Below are 17572 nucleotides of genomic sequence, written 5' to 3' on the forward strand. Positions count from 1 at the left end.
TTTTAATTGCATTTTTAAAAACTATTTGGGGTTTTTTTTGGTTATGCCAGGTGACATGTGGGATGCCAGTTACGTGATCGGGGATTGAACCCATGCTCCCTGCAGTGGAAGCACAGAGCCTTAACCACTGGACCGCCAGGGAAGTCCTTCCTCATATGCTTTTCTGTTCTAATCAGAGGTGTCCAGGTCAGGAAACCTGGAAACCTGATTTTTGCTTCCAGCTCATCCTCTTCTCATTCGATGATATTAGATGACTGATTCATCTTGTTTTTTTCTTTTTCTGTAAAACTGTACTATATTGAAACTAGGGTTGCTATAAGGATCCAGTGACATAACAGATGGGATGTTAAAAGTGAAAATGTGCCAGGCTTTTGCTACATGCATAAGTCTGTCACAAGACATCTCTTTGAAAAAAAAAAAAAAAAAGACATCTCTTTGGTCTTTTTCTCATCCTTTATGTGAGAACACTAGACTGTCCTCAATTATTTTAAAAATAATTCTGGGTTTCCCAGGGATTAGCTCCTGAATCTTCTACAGTCTCTAGGCGTCAACCCTGCCATCTTTTTCCTCTCTCCTTCCAGCTCAGGGAAGATGGATTGCAGCTCAGAGGCTGAATGCAGCAGACTGTGCTCATAACCCTGCCACAGCTGAAACTTCGATAGCTTATTTTAGGTCCTTTAAAAATGCCCAGGGTTAAAAAAAAAAAAAAAGGCAAAATGTCTGTTTTCAAGCCTTAATTTGATAAAGGATATTTCATAACAAAGCGAAACCATACCCAAGAGCCATCCACCATCATCCTTGATGGTAAAAGGATAAATGACCTCTCTTTGAGATGGGAACTCCTCAGAATAACTCTAATAAAAGATACGTACCCATGAAAGCATGAAATTTTATTAAGGGAAATTAAAGAATACCCAAAGAGATGGGTTTGTAAGACAGTATTTTATAGATGTAAATTCTAGCTTTCTCTATAGGTTTAATGCAATACCAAACAATATCCCAACTGTGTTTGTGTCAAAACTTATAAACTGATTTAAAAATTATAAACAAATGAAAGAGCAAAGACCAAAAAAGAGTCTTGAACAAGAAGAATAAAGTTGGATGATTTACTTTCCCAGATATAAAAAAAAATATTTGGAGCATACAGTAAATTAGTAAACAAGAATAGTTAACTGGAGGGATGGGGCATAACAGATGTGGGAAGCTGACTCCCATGTATAAATGGACACTTGATTCCATGACAAAATTTGCAGAACAGAGCAGTGAGAAAAGAATGGGTTTTTCATTAAATGGAACTGGATCAACTGAATATCCACATGGAAGAAAATGAGGTCTTTAGAAAAAGTATTAATATCCATATGGAAACAGTGAAAGCGATATTATTATAGTTTAGTCGCTAAGTCATGTCCAACTTTTTTTGCAATCCCATGGGCTATAGCGTGCCAGGCTCCTCCATCCATGGCATTTCCCAGGCAAGAACACTGGAGTGGGTTGCCATTTCCTTCTCCAGGGGATATTCCTGACCCTGTGATCAAACCCAAGTCTCCTATATTGGCAGGCAGATTCTTTACCACTGAACCAGCTGAGAAGCCCAAAACTGATGTACAAAGTCAGTGTGCAATAATCAATTAATGAATCGCACATAGATTGTAAATCCAAATCAGAAAAGTAATAAAGCTGTTCAAAAACCCATAAAAGATCATCTTCCTAACCTTAGAGTAAGCCATGATTGTTTTAAGAGCATACAAAAAATGCTAATCATAAGGGAAAAAAATGTTAAATTGACTGTTAAATTAAAATTAGGAACTTTGTTCATCAAAAGACTCCATTAAGAGAATGAAATAACATGTGACAGAGTGGAAGAAGATATTTTCAACAGAGTCAACCAAGGGGTTCATATTCAAGCTATGTAAAGAGCTCCTACAAATCATTAAGACAAAAACTCAATAGAAAAATATTTGAGTAGTCAGTCAAGAAGGATCTCAAACAATCAGTAAATACATGCAAAAGCAAACACCATATTCAATCTCATTAAACAGCAAGGCATGGCAAACTGAAGCCACTAAATGATACCACTAGACCCACTCTAGTATGGTTAAAATTTTGAAGACTGAAAATACCAAATGTTCAGAAAAACATGTAGAAATCAGAATCAGTGACAATGCAAACTGGTGCTCTCACTTTGGAAGACCAATTAAAAGCATTCATAAAGTTGAACGTATTATCTACCCCATGACCCAGATGTTGGTGTTTCTATGAGTGTTGAAGCAACGTGCACAGAAGCATGACTCCTATGTTCTCAAGTCCTTGAGACTCACAGAAGTGCACTGAGAGGAATTAGGATCAGGGATGATAAACCCAGCAGACCCATTCTTGTCATTGTCAGCAGGTTCCTTTTGCCTATAATCATAATAAATGGAGGTCACAGAGAGGAGCCTCTTGATACTATTTTTGAGGATAATAATGCTTCCAACATTTGGAGCACCATTCCTCTAAAGCACTCCAAATGCTCCCCACTTTTTGTTTTCATGAGCATTCACAGCACTTGGCACTTCATGTATGTCACCAATGAGTAAGCACTCCAGAGAAACTAACTTAGGGCAAAAATAATCAGTATTGTTGAATACAAACAGTATGTCCTCCTGGAACACTTGTCAAACATTGTCCCACCAGCAACAAAAATGTGCTTTCAAACACTCAACAAAATGAGTTAAACAATAGACTTCAGTCTACTTGTGTCAGTAAGAAGTCAAACCAAAATAGTGCTCTAGAGAGGAGAGCCATCACGCTCCATTTCCACCACTCTTAGTGGCCTTGTAGTTCCTCCTCTGGACTCCTGCTGAGGCCTCCCAGTTTGCCCCAACACCAGAGCTATCTAATAGGACTCTTAGTGATATTGGCGATATTCTATATCTGTATATTCCAATATGGCAACCGTGAGGCTTGGAGACAAAACGGCAGAGTAGAAGGGCCTTGAGCTCACCTCCTCTCACAAACACACCAAAATCAAATTAACTGCTGAACAACCATCAGTAAAAAAAAAAACATAGAAACTACCAAATAAAGGTATTCTACATCAAAGACATAAAGAAGAAGCCACAATACGGCAGCCATGAGTCCCACATGACCAGTGACTGAGAAATCACTGAGACTCGTGACTGAGAAACTTTTAAAATTTAATTTTTAATGTAAATAGATACAAACATTCACGGCTTCCACATTAGACAGCACAGCAGTACCTCCTTCACAGTGTCCTAGTCAATGTCCCAGCAAGACGACCCATGTCAGTAACACAAATGACAAAATGCATGAAAGTGAGAGTTCGGGTTGAGAAAAAAAGAGAGAGAGATGTGGCCTGGTACTCACACATCTCCTTTTCTTCTTTTCCTTAAGTTTGAAATCTGAATTATTTTTATAATGTTAAATCTGTTAGGAAAAAAAAATTATTAAAAACAACATATCTTGGAATCAAACCAACCCGTCCAGTGGTCCCATACAGCCTGAGGGTCACCAAATTGCAGTCTTTGCACTAGTTAACTTCCTAGGAGTAGATAAAACTTTGCTCCAACTCTGATTCAAAAATCAGTCTCCATCACCTATAAATAAAGCCAAAACTCCCAACCTAACACTTGAGGACTCCCCTATTGTGGCCTCAACCACTCCTCCCAGCTTCCCATGCACCTGACCATCTACTTGTGTTGGATCGATCTGGGAGCTAGTTCTGCACTTCATCCTCTAGAATGGTTTTCCATGTCCCCTGACCCTTAAATAAAACTCATCTCTTCTCCTAGGAGGCTTACAGTCTACCTTGCCATAGAGCTAGGAGTCAGCCCTCTTGCCTTTTGGACTAGGTATTAGTCCCTGGAAAATATCCTTGTACAGCTCTGGTGTGAGGGGTTTGCCTGGCCTGAAGCAGTTACTTCATGGATGTTTGTCAAAGTCAGATGGATTGAACAGGTATTCCTTCTTTCACTCTTTCACACTATTTTTCTGAGCTCCCAGAGACCTTGGTGCGTTCAGAAGAAACAGGCAATTCAAGGAAAGACAACAAAGCTAACTTAAGACAGAGAAACTTGTTAGAGTTCCTGGTCACGGTAGCACAATCCTCGGGTTTTGACAGCTCAAAGCAGTCAGAGGCTCAGAGGGAAGAAGCACAGCCTAACTCCCCCCAAAATATAAGATGACTCAGTTGATATGTAACCACGCCAGAAAAGGAATATAAGGATGGTTATTTTTCCAGAGTGAAAGAATAAAGAATAATTCCAGAGGGAATCTTATTCTTCCTGCTTCATAAATATTTTTAATGAAAATGTTATTTCTAGTTAAAAAGCAAGCATGATTATGGAAGAAAAATAAAAGGAAAAGAAAATGGTAGAAGAAGGAAAAAACAATTACTCATAATCTCATTCAGTTCAGTTCAGTCCCTTAGTCATGTCTGACTCTTTGCGACCCCATGGACTGCAGCAAGTCAGGCTTCCCTGTCCATCACCAACTCCCGGAGCTTGCTCAAACTTATGGCCATCGAGTCGGTGATGCCATCCAACCATCTCATCCTCTGTCATCCCCTTCTCGTCCTGCCCTCAATCTTTCCCAGCATCAGGGTCTTTTCCAATGAGTCAGTTCTTTGCATCAAGTGACCAAAGTATCGGAGTTTCAGCTTCAGCATCAGTCTTTCCAGTGAGTATTCAGGACTGATTTCCTTTAGGATGAACTGGTTTGATCTCCTTGCAGTCCAAGGAATTCTCAAGGGTCTTCAACACCACAGATCAAAAGCATCAATTCTTTGACGCTCAGCTTTCTTTATGGTTCAACTCTCACATCCATACATGACTGCTGGAAAAACCATAGCTTTGGCTGGACAGACCCATTATCCCCCAAATAGCAATAAAGAATCCATTAGGCTTTTCTATAGCTTTTTACTTTTTTCTTTCTGATATTCTATTTTTAAATCACTGTAATAGGAAAACTTTTCTTATTATACAAATAAATCTTGCTTTTTATAACATAATCTTGCTTTTTATAATTCCCTCAAGTGAATGTACTATGAACCATTCCTCTTTGGTTGGCCATTTAAATTATTTGCAAATTGCATTCCTAGAAATAAAGTTTGAGGAATATCATCATGCATACAACTTTTCCCATATTTAGAATTATTGACTTAGAAAATATTTTTAAAACTAGAATTCCAGAGGCAAAGAGTTTGAATATTTTAATGGTTTTTAGGTATAGTGCTAAATGCACCACTTTCATGTGGAGACATCAGATGTAGAAAACAAATTTAGGGAGAAGAGGGCCTTGAGCTGTGAACCGGCACACTCTTCCTCAGGTTTCTTCATGACCTGCCTGCAGGCCAGCCCACTGCATTGTTCAGTGGAAGCACACTCCCAGGGCTCAGGCCAGCAGAGCTGTGACCCGTGAATTGGCAGACCTTCCTTGGCCAATCACTTTTGACTTATTAAAACAAAAATCTTGCCCCTATGACTAAGCCAGAATTTGGCCTCTAGTTATGGTTTCAAACAGATTCACAAAATCCATATCTGTGAGGCTTGTTCTGTCTTCCTTAGCGGGAGGCATAGGAAGTAACACTAGACCAAGTCTTTGGAACAGAGGATGAAGCGCATGGAGGACGTGGTGGGCAGATGCTCCCCTCCCCACCACCTCCGCCTTCTGGTTTGTTCATCCTCTTCCTCATTTCACCTGGTTTATGAGGACAAGAGAGAGAAGTGACCTGGAGAAGCTACCTTTGTATGTTAATAGCCTCTTCAATAACCCTGAGAAATCAGGAAAGTATTCTTTCAAACCGGAAACCTAGGATTCTTTTTTTTTTTAAGACATTATTTATTTGTTTTTAATTTTTATTTTTGGCTGTGCCACACTGCATGAAGGATCTTAGTTTCTCAGTCAGGGATCAAACCCACCCCCCCCACCTGCAGTGGAAGCATACAGTCTTAACCACCAGACCACCAGGGAATTCCTCTGGGATTCTTTTGAATCCATATTTATTCTCATCTTCCTATTAAAAAATGAGAGAGTTGGGCTCTTTGAGTTAAGCTTTTGCCCAGGAGACTATGAGTATCTTTTCCTTGCCTTTTTCTAATTTTGTAAGCTCTGACCAAACTTTTTCTATTTTTTTGTATGCTATGGCCAAACTGTTCTTGACCAATTGATAGAAAAATGTGAGAGAGTCAGGATCTTGTGACCTTGCCTTCTGAGTTTTCTTGTGCCTTCTAAGTATTCGGCAATACAGCTTTTCAGTCCTAGCGCCTTTAGAACCATGATCATCATTACTTCAACCCCTCAAAAGCCACTTTTGCTTCAAACTACTTTGCATGCATGTGTTCTCAGACACTAGCAAGAGAGCTGTAAAGAAGCGTTAAGAGAATTACTAAGCAAGAAAGGAGACCTGATGCACCACTTCCTCTGATAGCCACACCACACTGGATCCAAGCAAAGCTTTCAAATTGTTCCCACCTGGTAGCCAGAGCTTGTTGCGAAGAGTCTTGAGTCTGCTGTGTCTAGACCCATTCTCCCCGTGGTATATTTGCAAGGAGGTAGACCAGATGTTCATCCAACATTAAGAAAATGAACTTCCCCTTACCCTCCTCCTAAAAAAGAATGCAGCTTCCAAAGTATGAAAGGAAACATTTTGCTCCTGACATTTCTTTGGAAAACTTTCAAGAAGTATGCTGCTGCTGCTTCTAAGTCACTTCAGTCATGTCTGACTCTGTGTGACCCCATAGATGTCAGCCCACCAGGCTCCTCTGTTCCTGGGATTCTCCAGGCAAGAATACTGGAGTGGGTTGCCATTTCCTTCTCCATTCAAGAAGTACAGACCTTATAGAAAGCATCTTAGAAGTTTGATAAGTCAGAAGGAGTCATCAGAAATGAAAATCAGAAATCCTAGCTTGTCTCTTTGAGACTGGCTCTGCATTTGAGAGCAGATTCTGCATCCCCGTAGGCACCACTTCCTGCAGTCCACACAGGCACCAACATGCTTCTGGCCACTGTCTGATTAATCCCCAAGAAAAGAGAACATGGCTCCTGGGAACACCTTCGACATCACCTTTCCTTATGAAAGTTTTATCAAAGCAAACAAAACAAAGCTCCTTCTGGTTCATCACATAGACGGTGACCCAGAACAAGAAAGAGGAACAACATAATTCATGGGTTTGACTTTTACAGGCACTCCTATAAAGACTCAGCAATTCCTGTGTACCTTCCTCACTCACTACTGCAAACCCAGCACTCTGCTCTGAGGAGGCTGGTCTCAATTCCTCTGCACACACCCTGCTGTTCCAGCCAGAGTCCACACTGTTCCTTTCCCAGCTCCTGCTTAAATGGCTGGTTTGTGCCTAACACCGCCTCACTTTGGAGGCTCAGTCCATGTCCCACAATTTGTGAAGCCTTGTTCATCTTCCCTTGCTCTCAACATCTCTGCATCCTATAGCTCTGTTCCTTCCAGGACTTCACCTTTGGCCATACCCCCTCAGTTTCCCAGCCATGCTAGAACTGCCAGGACAAGAATCAGATCTTAATTTACTATATTTTAATCTTCTGAAAACCTAGAAAAAAGTGGAGTTCATAAGAAATGCTCAGTAAATGTTACTACTGGGTGGAGATGAAAACACAAAGAGGCAGAGGAGGTGAGAACATCTGCCCAAGGACTGGCAGTTAAATGACAGAGCCAACATTCAAATCCATATTCTCCAGCTCACAAGCCATTGGATTTTCCCCATATAAAGCAGAATTATTTTAAAAGTTCTCAAAATACAATGAATCATCACAGTTGGTTTAAGCAGTTTGACTAAATGACAAAACTCAATAGCTATTTTTCATTAAATACTTGCTATAGACCCACACTAAGCAAAATCCTTACAGCCACTGCTCCCAAACTCTTTTTTTTAATCCTAGCTTTACTGTGGGGTAATTGACAGTTAAAAATTGTATACATTTCAGACATACAATGTGATTTTTGGATGCACATTTACGCTTTAAAATGTTTTCAGTTCAGTTCAGTCACTCAGTCATGTCTGACTCTTTGCGACCCATGAACCGCAGCACACCATGCCTCCCTGTCCATCACAAACTCCCGCAGTTTACTCAAACTCATGTCCATTGAGTCGGTGATGCCATCCAACCATCTCATCCTCTGTCGTCCTCTTCTCCTCCTGCCCCCAATCCCTCCCAGCATCAGGGTCTTTTCCAATGAGTCAACTCTTTGCATGAGGTGTCCAAATTATTGGAGTTTCAGCTTCAGCATCAGTCCTTCCAATGAACACCCAGGCCTGATCTCCTTTAGGATGGACTGGTTGGATCTCCTTGCAGTCCAAGGGACTCTTAAGCGCCTTCTCCAATACCACAGTTCAAAAGCATCAATTCTTCAGTGCTCAGCTTTCTTCACAGTCCAACTCTCACATCCATACATGACCAGTTTACCATAAGGTAATTAACATATCCAGGCTCCCCTGGTGGCTCAGTGGTAAAGAAACCACCTGCCAAAGCAGGAGATATGGGTTTGAACCCTGTGGATCAGGAAGATCCCCTGGAGAAGGAAATGGCAACCCACTCCAATATTCATGCCTGTAACATTCCATGGACAGAGGAGCCTGGCAGGCTATAGTCCATGGGGTCACAAGAGTCAGACACAACTTAGCAACTAACCAACAACAATGAACATATCCATCATCTCACATAGTTATCTTCTTTTTAGTGAGAACAACTAAGATATACTCTCTTAGAACACTTCAAGTGTACAATACAGTATCGTTAGCTAAAGTCACCCAGCTGTACTTTAAATCTCCAGGACTTATCCGTCCTCCATATCCAAATCTTTGTACCTTGTGACCAACATCTCCCCATTTCCTCCACTCCATCCCTGGTGACCACCAGTATACCCTCTGCTTCTAAGAGTTTGACATTTTTAGATTCCACATATAAGTGAGATCATGCAATATCTGTCTTTCTCTGACTTATTTCACTCAGCAAAATGTCCTCCATGTTTCATTCATGTTGCTGCAAATGATAAAATTTCCTTTTTTGAGGCTGAATAAAATTCCATTATCTATCTATAAATAGCTAGATAACAGTCTATCATAGATAAAATCTATCATACATAGATAATGAAATTTATATGTCACATATATCACTTTCTATATCATTCATCAGTGAACACTTTGTTTCCACGTCTTGGCTATTGTGAATAAAGCTGTGATGAACATGGGAGCGCAGATATTTCTTCAAGATACTGGTTCTGTTTCCTCTGGATATATTCCTAGAAGTAGAATTGCTATGTCATACAGTAGTTCTATTTCTAATTTTTTGAGGAAACACCATCCTGTTTTCCATAATGGCTGTACCAATTTACATTCCCATCAACAGTGCAAAAGGGTTCCCTTTTCTCTACAACCTCATCAACACTTGTTATCTTTTGTCTTTTTGATAATAGCCATTCTAATAGGTACAAGGTGATAGCTCATCATGGCTTTGATTTGCATTTCCGTGATTATTAGTGACACTGAGCACTTTTTCATATACCTGTTGGCCATTTATCTTAAGAACCAAAAATCTTACCTGCTCTAGGCATGACAAACTTAGCCTTCAGTTGCACTTGGGAGTGCCCTAGTTTATAGAAAGGATGATATTCCCAAGAGTTGTGAATTCCTTCTGGGCAAAGTCAGAGTCCACTTTATCACACTTCTTTTACAGACTACATGAAAGTGAGTTGAAACTTTTAGAAGACAATCAAGCTAAAGACGGGGCTTCTCTGGTGGTTCAGATGGTAAAGAATCTTCCTGCAATACAGGAGACCCAGGTTTGATCCCTGGGTTGGAAGGATCCCCTGGAGAAGGGAATGGCTAGACACTCCAGTATTCTTGCCTGGAGAACCCCATGGACTGAGGAGCCTGGTGGGTTATAGTCCATGGGGTCACTAAGAGTTGGACACAACTGAGTGACTAACACAATCTAAAGATAGAAACAAGATTAGAAGAAAGCATAGTATATAATAAATTCTTAATTGAAATAATGAATGAATGAACAATGAGTGAATGAAGAAAGGATGCCTTATAGAAGAAGGACCATTGATGAGCCATCAAAGTACGCTGTTAAGCTGTTGTCTTCTCCATTTTCCCAAGAAGGCATTGTGAACGGATTTTCCATGCCTATTGTGAGCAGAACTGAGGAAAACAGACATTTGGATTAACAATGTATAGGAACCTCTTATTTCAGAAAAAGAAGAGCCCGTAACATTTTCTATGAACATCTGAACATACTCTGCTCATGTGACTCAGAATAGTGCACATTATAAATATAAGATGATCTTGACTTGGTCTTACCTGGAATAAGAAGCTTGTAAACATTGAAGGTATTTCTAGGCCTACTTTGCTTAGTGTAAGAGGCAGTGGTGGTGGTTTAGTCACTAAGTCGTGTCCAGCTCTTTGTGACCCCATGGACTGTAGCCTGCCAGGCTCCCCTGTCCATGGGATTCTCCAGGCAAGAACACTGGAGTGGGTTGCCATTTCCTTCTCCAGGGGATCTTCCCAACCCAGGAATTGAACCCAGGTCTCCTGCATTGCAGGCAGATTCTTTACTATCTGAGCCAGCAGGGAAGCTCCAAGAGGTAATAGAGCATATGGTGTGAGAGCGTGAGCTCCCTGGGTTAGAATCTCAGATGCTGTGGGTACTTGAGTGAGTTATTTAACATCCCTGGGCAGCTAGTGACCGCTGTCAGTGGGGAATGAGACTAGCACATCTTATGTCGTAATGATCAGAGACAACACCCATAAACTGTGGATTCATAGAACCTCTCCAACAGTTTTCGGTGTTGACTGTTAGTACTGTTTTTAACAATATAAAGATAAAACACCATTGCTCCTCACCCTCTTTCTAAACTTGAACAAGAAGGGTTGACTAGACTTAGGACATCAAAAGTTTTCCTCCTCTCCTATGGGGCTCGTGCTGGTTCCAATGTTCAGAAAATTGAGTAAGCAGATGAGAGTTTGGGCTGTCAAGTGAGGAGTCCTGCCTGGATCCTGCCCACCCACCCCAAGTGTCCCTGGGAATGACCCAATATCAGCTCATTGGCCACTTGCTTTCAGCTTCTCCAACATCACCCTTTAAAGAGTAAACTCAGTCTCAAGTAACTAATCTTAAAATCTCTTCCCTAATTCTAGCAGGTGATAAAGGCCAGAACCCAACTTTCTAGACTGAAAATAAAAAATCAAACTGAATTCATTTACTGACTCTAAATAGCCTCTCTATAACAACAAATCACCTCTAATTAAGTCTAAAATCATGATCTCCTATGAGCTAATATTTACTGATTATACTTCAATTCAGTTCATTTCAGTTGCTCAGTCGTGTCTGACTCTTTGCGACCCCATGCTAGGCCTCCCTGTCCATCACCAACTCCCGGAGTTTACTCAAACTCATGTCCATTGAGTCGGTGATGCCATCCAACCATCTCATCCTCTGTCATTCTCTTCTCCTTCCACCTTCAATCATTCCCAACATCAGGGTCTTTTCAAATGAGTCAGTTCTTCACATCAGGTGGACAAAGGATTGGAGTTTCAGCTGCATCAGTCCATCCAATGAACACACAGGACTGATTTCCTTTAGGATGGACTGGTTGAATCTCCTTGCAGTCCAAGGGACTCTCAAGAGTCTTCTCCAACACCACAGTTCAAAAGCATCAGTTCTTTGGTGCTCAGCTTTCTTTATAGTCCACTCTCACATCCATACATGGACACTGGAAAAACTATAGCCTTGAGTAGATGGACCTTTGTTGGCAAAACTAATGCCTCTGCCTGTAAATATGCTATCTACATTGGTCAAGGCTTTTCTTCCAAGGAGCAAGCGTCTTTTAATTTCATGGCTGCAGTCACCATCTGCAGTGATTTTGGGGCTCAAAAAAATAGAGTCTGTCACTGTTTCCACTGTTTCCCCATCTATTTGTCATGAAGTGATGGGACCAAATGCCATGATCTTAGTTTTCTGGATGTTGAGCTTTAAGCCAACTTTTTCACTCTCCTCTTTCACTTTCATCAAGAGGCTCTTTAGTTCTTCTTCACTTTCTGCCATACGGGTGGTGTCATCTGCATATCTGAGGTTATTGATATTTTTCCTGACAATCTTGGTTCCAGCTTGGGCTTCCTGCAGCCCAGTGTTTCTCATGATGTACTCTGCATATAAGTTAAATAAGCAGCATGACAATACACAGCTTTGACATACTCCTTTCCCGATTTGGAATCAGTCTGTTGTTCCATGTCCAGTTCTAACTGTTTCTTCTTGACCTGCCTACAGATTTCTCAAGAGGCAGGTCCAGTGGTCTGGTGTTCCCATCTCTTTAAGAATTTTCCACAGTTTGTTGTGATCCACACAAAGGTTTTGTGTCAACAAAGCAGAAATAGATGTTTTCTAGAACTCTCTTGCTTTTTCAATAATCCAGTGGATGTTGGCAATTTGATCTCTTGTTCCTCTGTCTTTTCTAAATACAGCTTGAACATCTGGAAGTTCACAGTTCACATACTGTTGAAGCCTGGCTTGGAGAATTTTGAGCAGTACTTTGCTAGCGTGTGAGATGAGAGAAATTGTGCGGTAGTTTGAACATTCTTTGGCATTGCCTTTCTTTGGGATTGAAATGAAAACACATTTTCCAGTCCTGTGGCCACTGCTGAGTTTTCCAAATTTGCTGGCATATTGAGTGCAGCACTTTCACAGCATCATCTTTCAGGATTTGAAATAGCTCAGCTGGAATTCCATTACCTCTACCAGCTTTGTTCATAGTGACACTTCCTAAGGCGCACTTGACTTTACATTCCAGGATGTCTGGCTCTATGTGAGTGATCACACCATCGTGATTATCTGGGTCATGAACATCCCATTTGTACAGTTCATCTGTGTATTCTTGCCACCTCTTCTTAATATCTTCTGCTTCTGTTAGTTCCATACCATTTCTGTCCTTTATTGAGCCCATCTTTGCATGAAATGCTCCCTTGGTATCTCTAATCTTCTTGAAGAGATCTCTAGTTTTTCCCATTCTATTGTTTTCCTCTATTTCTTTGCACTGATCCCTGAGGAAGGCTTTCTTATCTCTCCTGGCTATCCTTTGGAACTCTGCATTCAAATGGGAATATCTTTCCTTTTCTCCTTTGCTTTTCACTTCTCTTCTTTTCACAGCTATTTGTAAGACCTCCTCAGACAGCCATTTTGCTTGTTTGCATTTCTTTTTCTTGGGGATGGTCTTGATCCCTGTCTCCTGTACAATGTCATGAACCTCCATCCATAGTTCATCAGGCACTCTGTCTATCAGATCTAGTCCCTTAAATCTATTTCTCACTTCCACTGTATAATTGTAAGGGATTTGATTTAGGTCATACCTGAGTGGTCTAGTGGTTTTCCCTACTTTCTTCAATTGAAGTCTGAATTTGGCAATAAGGAGTTCATGATCTGAGCCACAGTCAGATCCTGGTCTTGTTATTGCTGACTGTATAGAGTTTCCCCATCTTTGGTTGCAAAGAATATAATCAATCTGATTTCGGTATTGACCATCTGGTGTTGTCCATGTGTAGAGTCATCTCTTGTGTTGTTGGAAGAGGGTGTTTGCTATAACCCATGCGTTCTCTTGACAAAACTCTATTAGACTTTGCCCTGCTTCATTCTGTACTCCAAGGCCAAATTTGCCTGTTACTCCGGGTATTTCTTGACTTCCTATTTTAAGACTGCTTTAAGACAGTAGTCTTAGAGGATACATATGCTGATGTCCACTTCACAGACAAGAACAATGAGGCTCTGACAGTATAGTGACTAGTCCAAGTTTGCCTCTGTTTCATAAAAGCCAGAGAAGAGATTTGAACAGAATTTGACTTAAGGCTAAATTTCTGGCTCTTAACTATCAACCACTCCTTCCTATAAACTTCTAAATGTTTATTAAAGTTATCTGGTAGCTCCCCTTTTAATGATGAGGCATTGGATAATTTATGAAAGAGGACAGTAATTACTATGCGTATATTGCCACTGGCAGACATGTCTGCTTCCAGAAGGTTCTTCCTCCAGGGCCAGGGAGGCCCAGGAGTGAAGACAATAAAAAGGCCCAGCTCTGCCCTCAGGCCTCTTCTGAAATGAAGCAGGTGAGCACTGCAGAGTGGAGGAGGTCAGGGTCCTCCAGCTGTATTCAGGGCTGCCCCGGGCCTGCCTGAGGGTATGTCAGGATGCTCCAAAAACAGAAAAGACAATCATTCTCTCACTTTCCAAGATGTCAAAGCCAGCCTCCTCAGGTTTCCCTAAAGTTTCACAGAGAGCTTTGGCTAACTGACCATGATTGTCAAAGAATTCACAAAGAACAGTGCCGTGGGACCCTTGGGGGTCTCAGAAGAGAACCCTGGAGACAAGAACCTCACACTAAACAGCCAGGCTCCATATGCAGAAAGGAAGCCACTATCACATCAGTGTCTCCCTCTAAGGTGAGCCCTTGGGGTTTACTTTCTTCTCCCTGCCTGCCCCAGCCCTGTGTGGCCTGCAGAATTACAAGAATTCAAAAGTCTGGAAAAGCAGACTGGCTGGCTCTGCCAGAAATGAGCAGCTCTGCCGTCCTAATTCACTGCTCTGACAGGAGCCTGATTAACACCCTGCAGCAAGAAACGGTGTCTGACTTACAGCATCTTATTAGACTTTTGTTACAGCCCTGGAGGGAAGGTCAAGAAGGGACAACCACCTTGGTTTTGCAGATGAACATGGCACTAAGGTCAGTGGGTAACATGTCCAAGATAACACGATGACTGTGTGGCTTGAAGAAGAACCACACCCAGGTCTTCAGGCATTATGGTTCAGGTCTGATTTTGCTTTAAATTTTCTCTTGTTCTTGGTCTTCCTTCAATAGCCTCGGCTCTTGAATCATTTGAGGAAATGAGTGTTTCTGTAATTCTCAGCATGGCATCATCCGCTTCCCCACCTCAGTTCCTGCAACCACAAATAAGACCCCAGAAACAGTTCCTGAAGTGGCTCATGGGGCCAACATGGGACATATGAGGGTCAACGCAGCCCCAGTTATCTGTTTCTACTTTCAAAGTAGTTTCAGTACTTCTGGATTCCCCTCAAAGACTAACTTACTGAGCAAACTGACCTGAGGAAGAAAGTCGGGAAGAAGTGTTTAGAGTCTCATTGGTTTATTTCAAGGCTCTAAGGTCCTGTGGCTTGAAATCCTCCAGTTATCTTCCTGGACATGTAGGAGAATGGCCATGTGCATCAGCTGGTCCACAAGATCTGCTGCCATTTTTTATGTGGTTTTGTTCATTTTCCCTACATTCTCAGCTTTGACCAACTGACTCCCCAAAGGTCCCCCCAGTTCTCCTTTATATGAGATGGGTGTCCCTTTATGGAATCCACCATATCCCCTTCTTAGGGAACTCCTGTCCACCCACACAGGACAGCTCAGAACAAACGTTGCCCTGGCCTTCCTGCACCAATCAATGGCGATTCTATCAGTCTTGCGGATCAGGCAAACATCTTGCAATCGTAACCATCCAGGACTCTTTCTCTCACATCCCATAATCCCACATTCAGTCCATCAGCAAACCCTGGTGGCATAAACCCAGGGGGCTCTGCCATCCTCACTACCCCCTTGCACTGTGGCTGGTCCAAGCAAGACGCCTCCTCAGTGTTAACTATGGTATACTCACATGGCACAGGTCATGGTCATTGCTTTTGCTACACTGGGTTCTCTTTGAGGACAGAGACCATTATTGATAAATCTCTGTACAATAACACTACTGTCTCACATCTGTAGAAATTTGTAGTCCACAAGCATTTTTATTCTTACACCTTGGCTCCTACCATTTCACAGATGAGGAAAGTGACTCAGAGAGGTTCCCTGCTATAGCCAAAGGCACAGATCCCCTAGGTGAAAGGGCAAGCCTTTGGGTTCCAAGTTCATTGCCTTGTACCTGGGAGTGGGCACTCACTAAATTGCCACTGAATATATATCTTTACTTTTTCTAAATAAGAGTAAGGAACGGTGCTAGAATCCATAATGTAAGCAAGCAGATCCTGCTTCTATTCAGGTATGCTTTCAAAGCGTTCACTGAGGCCATTTATTAATTTAATTAACATGGTGGCCAATCAAGATATCATCTAGAGTTTTGTTTGCTTTTTTAGAGATTCCACAAAAGGAAATGAAGAATTTTTTTTTCACCCCCCAGGAGTATTCATAATAGCTCCAAACTGAAAATAATGCAAATCTTCATCAACAGGAGAATAGATAAATAAATGATAGTATAGTCATACAGGGGAAACCTACAAAGCAATAATAAATATTCAACAACACGGACGACTCACACATGATGCTGAATGAAGAAAATGAGACACAAAGTAATATGTACATGAATACGATTCTATTCACAGCAAGTCTAAGAACAAGAAAAACAAACCACAATGATGACAGCTGCCAAAATAGTGGTTACATCTGGATGGATAGGGAGGGTTACTCTCAGTCATGAATGGGTTAAAAAAAAAAAAAAGGGAGCTCTATGAGATGCTAGGAATACACCATAACAAGATTTGGCAAATAAGGCCATGAGCCAAATCTGACCCACTGCCCACTTTGGTCAACAACCTTTTTTGGGGGGACACAGCCACACCCACTTATTTGCACAGGTATATGGTGGCTTTTGCCCTGCAAGGTAGAGTTGAGTATTTCAAACAAAGACTACATGGCCTGCCAAGTCTATAGTATTACTGGGACTTCCCTGGCAGTCCACTGGTTAAGACTCTGCCCTTCCACTGCAAGGGGCATGGGTTCGACCCCTGGTCTAGGAACTAAGATCCCACATGCTGTGCAGCTTGGCAAAAAAAAAAAATTACTGCCTGACCCTGTATAGAAAAGGTCTGCTGACTTTAGTTATGGACCATGATCTGAATAGTGGTTACATGCAAGTTCACATACAAAAAATTTCATCAAGTTACATGTTATCAATGACTATTCTAAACCCTAAAGAAGGAAAGGAAAGGCACAAAGTAAGGCGAAGGGAAACTGAAAATATAGAAATATGTCCTAGAGCAAGTCACTTGTAAAGGTAATGCCATGCCTCACACTGGTAGATGGGAAGAGACACAACCACGCTGTGAACAAGAGCTGTGTCTTGAGCTGCCAGGACGGGGGAGTCATGTTATTTTCCAAATGGACTCATCCGAGCAGGGTGTCACAGTCTTTTCTGGGGTCACAGACACTCATGTGGTGCAACCTGAACTTGAATCTTTGCCCTCCTACCTTCTTCAAGGTGCAACTTTAAGTGAGTGACTTACTATCCCCAGCCCTCAATTTCCTCACCTATAAAATGAACATAATCCTGAGCTCAGTGAGTCATTATGAGAGTTAAAGGGCATCAACGTATGTGAGGTGCTTAGAACAGTAACTGGAAAAAAAATCTCAGTAACTCCTGATTGGAGAATATCATAGAAACTACGAATGCTCTCACCAGAAAAATGAACTCATTCACATTCGCAGACTTCAACACAGGATAATAAGAGAGTCGGGACTGTCCTATAAGCTCACGGTGGCCCTAGTTGTGGCTGTTAAGGC

The sequence above is a fragment of the Cervus elaphus genome, chromosome 23 (assembly GCF_910594005.1).
Source record: "Cervus elaphus chromosome 23, mCerEla1.1, whole genome shotgun sequence".
In the NCBI taxonomy this organism is placed as follows: Eukaryota; Metazoa; Chordata; class Mammalia; order Artiodactyla; family Cervidae; genus Cervus; species Cervus elaphus.